A 7,499-nucleotide genomic window follows, 5' to 3' on the forward strand; every position below is an offset into this window, starting at 1 on the left:
GTTTTTGTAATTCTAATTCGCCTATAACTTTTAAAATAAAGAGAAATTTGAGAAAAGAAAAGTTTGATTAAGGTACTACGTTCAGTGCGCTCATGTTCGGTGCCAATTAAAACCAGTCAAAAAGTCATTGCAGGGCCCCTTTAAGGTGCGGTTTTGCATGGTTTCAAAGCTGATGACGTCGGGTCTCTCCATGAGACAGTTAATGCTTTCGCATTGAAAAACGCGATACCAGAATGGTGGGGCCATGAGGGTGAATTCATCCACATTGCTCCATCATGCTGGCATCGCCTTTTCGCTGGTATAGGATGTTCCATACTACTTTTCTTTTTATTATTATTAATAAAGTGGTGAGGGTGAGGCAGATAGGTAAGGCTGGACTTTTGTCCTAGCTCGCTACACTGGACAGGGAAAAGGATTAAGGGATAAAAAGGTGGGATGAGGGGCTTCATAAATGTCAGAAGAGAGAGATGAGAGGATGATGAGATGAATAGTTAAAAATGTTAGTCTCTGCCTACAGGGATTGCACTGACCGGGTTTCCTCGAGAAATTGTTGTTTGATTACGTTAAGCTTGTATAGTTGAGTGCCCCTGCATGGTTCCATTCACATGCATGGTTCCGTTGGCCTTCATGGTTCCGACATAATCCACTAGGTTGGTATGGGACGTCCCATAATACGAGACGCTTGAATGAGGTTTTTTCCATAATCTTTCCATCATCAAGTATTTCCAACAGGGTGTCTTGATTGATATATGTGTCAGGTGTCTTGGAGGTAATTTTAACGAAGTTTTAGCCCGATGTCCTTCTTGCGCGGCGCACAAAATAATTTAAAACAACCAGCAACATTTACACCGGGACCCAGAAGATTGGCGCCCTAGACAGCGACAAAATCCAGCTTATGGGTGGACCATGACATCAATTGAGGCTCGTTCGGTGATTGGCTGAAATGAGCGTAGTCCGCTCCTCCTCTTTTTTGATTGTAAGTTCTTTAAAAAATTCAGTGTTTTTGTTCTTATTTAGTAGCAACGAAAATTATACGTTTTTTTGACAGAACGAGTTACTGCTATTAAAATAAAATATTATTTCAGTCTACGGGCGAGGAGAGGGAAAAGACTGAAGAGCTGAGAGGCGTGTAACCTGAAAAGCGTTTAGTTTGGTATCAACAGAAGATCGTGCAGTTGTTGTTTTTGTTTTCTGTTGAGAAAAACAAAACTGGGGAATCAATGTGTTTTGTCCGGTTTGTCGCGCAATTCTTGGTTCCAGGCGTGAAGGGAGCTGCAGAAACGGTTTTAGGCTGACGGCTGCAGTTTCTGGTACTCTTCCGCGTTCATGTCAAAAAGCTTTTGTCAGACCTCGTCTAGCACGCCGCGATCTTTCCGGCACATCCATCCAGCTTTTCATCCGAGACCCTTTTGCGCCTGTGGTGTACTGAAACATCGGTACACGTCCCCGCGCGAGCCGAAGACTGCGTTGCTTTCACGCCGAGCCTCCTCGAGCAGGACCACACTTGTGTCACGTCTTGGGTTAGCAAAGCTGATTGAACTCTGCGTTTAGTCTCTCACAATGTTCTGTCTCACTTGGTGCGCCACAACGACACGCAACGATTAGTGATCGTCGTAATGCAACAGCGCCACTCACAACGCGATTGGCAATAAACGATGTCAACAAAAAAGAAGGTTCCTACACACAGCGGCGTTTCAATGCGTTTGAATTCGCTTTATTCACGAAGCTCTAAATTTCTGAGATACGTAGTTTCATTGTGCAAAAAGTAAAACCGGTTTTATTTTCTAGAACTAAATTTGTATTTTAAATTTACTCATGACTCCTTCAAATGAGACGGCATTTCCTTTGATTTACTTCTTGCTCACTTTTTTTTTTGTCTCGTGATGAAGACGTTGGATTTCAATGTCGACAAAATATGCTGACACGCGCGAGAAGATACGCGATAACCAGAAAGCTATCCTGCGCAACTGAAACAAATGCTTTATAAGTGTCCGCTGTTTTGTATTCTGGGGCAATTGATAAATAAAATGGATTTGCCTCGAATGATCAGATACAAGTTGCTGCAGTGCTCTCGCTCTTCATTGATTTGTAGTCCGGCAGATATCAGGACATGGACTAATGGCTGCCGCGAAGAATCTTTTCAGTTCTACTAAAATTAAAGAAAAACGACCCGGTCGGTCAAGTCTCTGTATTTCGTTTTTCGTGTTATTTTCGCAGCTAAAGCTAAATGAAGTTAATAAAACGTTCTAATAGATATTTTATTGTAAAAAGATATTGTAAATGCCTATATTTATTATGGTTATTTTCTCATATAACACTCAATGCGAAAGACAAAAAGAAACGCTTTAATTTATACTTCTTCAAAGGCATGGATATTTGGGACAGCAATTTTCCACCTTGTAACTGTTCAAGACAGCTCACTAGCAATAATTTTGCACTTTCCAAACCAGCACCACTGAAAAAGAGGGAACAATTTTCATATCAAATTTCTCAAATTTGTCGCGGCGAGACACCGAGGAATATTAACCAGCCGTTAATTTATGCTTGCTACGCGATTCTAAGCACCACGCAGAAGATTTAAAGTAGGATCTCTCCATTACGCGTACTAATCTGGTTTCGGTTTTTGGAGCATGATATACGTTAAAAATAAGCATTAAAAAATCAGACAAGGTTAGCGAGAAGATAAGTCTGAAAATATATAGTTGTAGTACATTTGTGTATTCATGTGCGAACAACTTAAGACAAGACAAACATACACGTATACGCACTAAATACTGACATAGAAGAAGCGCCTCCTGCGTCAATATCACTTTTACGTAGGTTTGACCTGTTCGCTATTTGTGAAGAACTCTCCTTATTTGTTTTCCGTCCGGTTATAATGTGTGTGCGAGCAACATGTGGCATGCCGAATGGGTTTGGTTGCTTCGAACGAGCCATCAGACAGCACAGTTCCAATTATTTTGAGCTTCACGTCAAAGAGTTGTTGGTAATTAACATCAGACTAAGAATGCTTAAAATGGGTAAGCGGTGTTTGTCAATCTGCGGTCTTTTTTTATTCTACGTAGTTCGAAAGACTGCTCTTGCTGGTGATCCTCGCTGTTCAATGTGGAATCGGAGATAGAGAGAACTAAGCAGTGTCGCGGTACACATGTACCCCGATAGAATCTTAGAGAACCTTTTGAGTGTCTGTATCTTTCTTTCAAGCTACATGTGAAATATGAATTTTGATCTCAGTTCTAAAAAAAATTTATTGATGTACCGCTTGTATTGCAAAACTGGGAGAGGCTTAGTTGTCTCGTTACATTCGATGCCAAATTTTAACTGTCCGATTTTTGCCATAAATTGAAAAACCATCATTTTAATAAACCCGCCCCATAAACCTTTACAAAAAAAAGGCCTAAATTATATTTTAAAAATGGTTTCGAGAAGGGTAGATTTAAAAATTGCACATTAAGCTCCTTCACGAACTCCTTCACTCTTTCCACAATGCCAGAGGGAGCTTCAGAGAAGTGGACAGTCGCGAAAAGGAAACGTCTAATCACTGAGAGTAGAGGAGCTTATCTTCCTCTGATGATGAAACAAAGAAAAGTTCACGTTTTTTTTGCCCAACCTATCCGCCCTGGGTTACTCAGGTGTACTTTGTAGGTCGCTGGGACGACATTATAATTTTTGCACCATTACAGATGGCAGACTATTAGTGTAGCAATCGCAGCCTTTTTGAAAACAAATCCAAAAAGCCTAAAAGAACAGTCGGAGTATCACTGAAGATTAATTGGAGCCGGATATTACTTGCACCTCTAAAGAGTCAAGCTAACTAAGAATATATATAACATTAATTATCCACCTAGTGTTCCCTAGGAGAATATATACTGGTAAGCCGTTCTTGAAGCACACATAGAGTCGCTGTCAGCTGAATGATTGCAGGATGTGGACCATTATGGTCTTGATCCTGAGAGCGTCATCGGCTCTTCGACGCTCTTATCCCCTGATACCGAGATCTTATTGGCTACCGAGCAATAGTAAGATGTTCAGTACCCGGCGCTTAATGCGTTTCTTATGTTGTTGGTACTCTAGCTCCCCTAACTGACAGGTTCCCTTCTCTGCACTCATCAGAAACACCTATGCCCCCCAAGCTGCTTGAAATCTTAAAAAGAAAGTATCTTGGATATCCTACCTCGCCATTATGCCCGCATGGGTAGCCAAATGGAGCGAAGTAGGTGTTATCCGTTATGGACCAAAAGGTTTTCGAATGACGGCACTTAATGACGCAGTTCTTCATACTCTGAAATTATTTGTGGCAAGAAAGGCAGTTAACTTCAAATATTTGCTGTAGGACAAAAGTTTGATTACTTTTACAATATTAATTTAGATATCAAATTCTGTAGAACATATGTGCACATAAGCAAAGACACTACAGCAAATGTCTGAAGGTCTCCAAAAGCAATGTTTTTTTACAATTGAGATAGATGGTCAGCGAATAAGGAGGTGTTGACAAATTTTATATCTATGGGCCTGTAAGATCTCTTACTGGGTGAAAACATTAAACTTTAGTGGTACTTGCATTATTATTTATGGAAGATAATGTGTTGTGAAGTAGGTTCTATTTCCGGTACATGTTTAGCGATTTCACGTCCCTTTCTTTTTTTTCTATTTCCGGTACATGTTTAGCGATTTCACGTCTTCCTAACCAACGGTTTAGTCCTTATATATGCGATACCTAAGAGGCGTTTGAATTAATGTGAATAAACAAATTTAAAACATGTCCTTTTTCTTTCTTACAAAGAAAAAAATTGAGATTGTGCTTTTCGAACCATAAAGAACGTAGCTCTATGCGAGCCTGAGACGTAACGTATGTTCATGACACAGCACAAACATAATCGGCATTACTTAAAAGGTAACTTTTCTTATTGGAAACGTGTTTATTAGGGCACCGACTCAAGGGTTTCCAAAACAAAAAAAAAAATGTCGTGCACGGAAAAAAAAGTGTGCACGCTTCTAAAAGGCGTGAAGTTTGCTGCGGGCATTAACCATACAAACAGCACGCCTTTCCTCTTCGCCTCTCCACTATCGTCCCCTTCTCTCCCTTGTTTTCAGACGATTGGCGATTGCCAACATCAGTGGGGTCTTGACGACAGCCAGCATAACGTGTGACTCCAAATACACGTAATCAGCACCCTTAAAACCTCCCTCCAAGAACCCATGTCGTGAATAGCAATTCCCCCAGCAAAAAAAGAAAAAAAAAAGAAAAACGTTTGCATGCGGATTGGAACGGCATGAGACCATTCATTTGCAGCGACAGCAAATACTGTGGCTGCACATAACGTGTCCTGTTTGGACAGACCTGCAGCATGCTGCGGATTTACCTTTCCTCTCCCTGAAATCCTCTCCTTGATCGGATTTCAGGGAGAGGAACAAAGGGGAATGGGTGTGATGCTCACGGCCGAATAAAATTCCTCCGAGTGAATGCGTCGGCAAAACCTTTCCGGTGTTAAGAAACGGCTCGCAACCTCCTTGGTGACGTTAAATAAGTCACCGTCGGATTGTGTTTTCCAGCACTGCTCTCCATATAGCCTGCAAAAAAAACGAATAGATCATTATATGTTTTAAAATAACACTATATCAAAATTTGGGTGTGTGCAATAGGAGAAATACGGATGTTTTTAATTTAATGAAATTAATCCAAAGGTGCAAGCGAGCTGCACTGGAATGATGAAAATATTCCCTGGAGAAGAGGAACAACGGCGACAGAGGACAAACACCAATCTCCAAACAAAGCTAGGTGACTGGTGCGCGACAGAAAACATCCGCCTGGTCCTGGTATCGAATCACGAACCTCTCTATTTCAGTGGATCTCTCTACTAACTGACCTAATCAGGAGCTAGGCGTCAGTACAGCAAACGGGTTTTATCAACTCTCGCCGGTCGAACACCAACAACCCTCGTGAAAAAGCCACTGGTATGAGAAATTTCTTGTGTTCAATTCGGACATATCAATCACATAAGATATATAAGAAAATATACGAACCATATAAGAACCGTAAAAACTATAAAAGACACATAAGAACATATGAAAAACTTTTCACAAGTTTTTTTATACATCTTATATAGTTCTTATATGTTCTTACATATCTTGTATGATTCCTATGTGTTTATTGGACGGAGAAATTTCTCATACAACTGAGATTTTTCAATACGGAAGGGTAAAAGGGCTGCCTATCAAGGTTATTATGATAATGATAATAATGCAAAGGTGCAAGCGAGCTAGAAAAGCATGATGAAAATAATTGCTGTAGAAAAAGAACAAGGGGACAAAGGACAAACAGAAATCTCAACACAGCTAGGAGAAATTAACTGTGTTTGGAGATATTTGTTTGTCCTTTGTCCCCCCCCCCCCCCCCCCCCGTTCTTCTTCTCCAGGGCATATTTTCATAACCGGTGTTTCCCTGATTCATGAGATTAGATTATTAATACAACATTTAAATTTTTAATGAACACACACGAAGAAAGAGAGAAAAGCATCCTTCCACTAGCAGAAGGCAGCCAATATACTAAGCCTCTTTAATTGGAGTCATTATCCAAAATCCTTGCCAACAAAATTTTTCAGGGCCCTGTCACACTGAGCAGTATTCGCGACTCCAGCAAAACGGACGCCGCCAAGCGGGAAAACCGGGAACCAGTCCGTCCAGGTCGCTCCGCGCCCCGCCGCGTCTCTGATGGCTTTCGCGGACACGTGCTGTCGGCGCGGGCGCGAGCAATGTAATTTGACGAAGGTCCCAAAATTTTTTAAGTTTGCCTGGGTGTTCATGGTGAAGCCTCAGTAGATTGTTTCTTTCCATCACTTGTTTGAAAGCCCGTTTACTCCACAACACACGGTCGCGTGCTTTGGATTTTTTGGATGAGGAGGATTCACGGACAAACGTTTTGATTTCTCGTCTGTCTCTAATCACATTTAAAGTGACGACTGCTTGGTAACTGATAAGTGGTTTCTTTATAAGGATGTAGAACAGTGGACTGAGGTCGACAGACGAAGTGTTTCACTGGAGGGAACACCAATGTTGCAGTCAAGTGAATGGGGAGGTTCGATAGCTGCTTTCCTTGAGTTTGGTCGTGCTCAATTAGCTTCAAGTTAATTTGAGCCACTAACGCCGGCCGGTGCGTTGGCTATTCGTCTTGGCGGCTTTTCGCCGAAAAAGACCACTTTGAAGGAGTTGGGCTAATTTCGCAATTACTTGATTCAGAAAACCTGCTCGCTGCATATGATTAATGAGGAAAATTATCTGCTCTCAAAGGGTGGGGACGCGTCTCGCAAAGTTAGAAGCTGTCACGTCATTTGGATCTATCGCGCCTCCAATATTTATATTATAACCCCTGTCAAAGCCAGCAGCAATATACGTCTACATTGCTCAGGTTGACCGGCCACAAAAAATACTCATTTTATCCGTTCAGGATTCGAAGTCAAGTTCAATGCAGAGAGGTCTGAGTGAATCTCCGATGAAGACT

The sequence above is a fragment of the Ixodes scapularis genome, unplaced genomic scaffold (assembly GCF_016920785.2).
Source record: "Ixodes scapularis isolate PalLabHiFi unplaced genomic scaffold, ASM1692078v2 PGA_scaffold6__148_contigs__length_123643588, whole genome shotgun sequence".
In the NCBI taxonomy this organism is placed as follows: Eukaryota; Metazoa; Arthropoda; class Arachnida; order Ixodida; family Ixodidae; genus Ixodes; species Ixodes scapularis.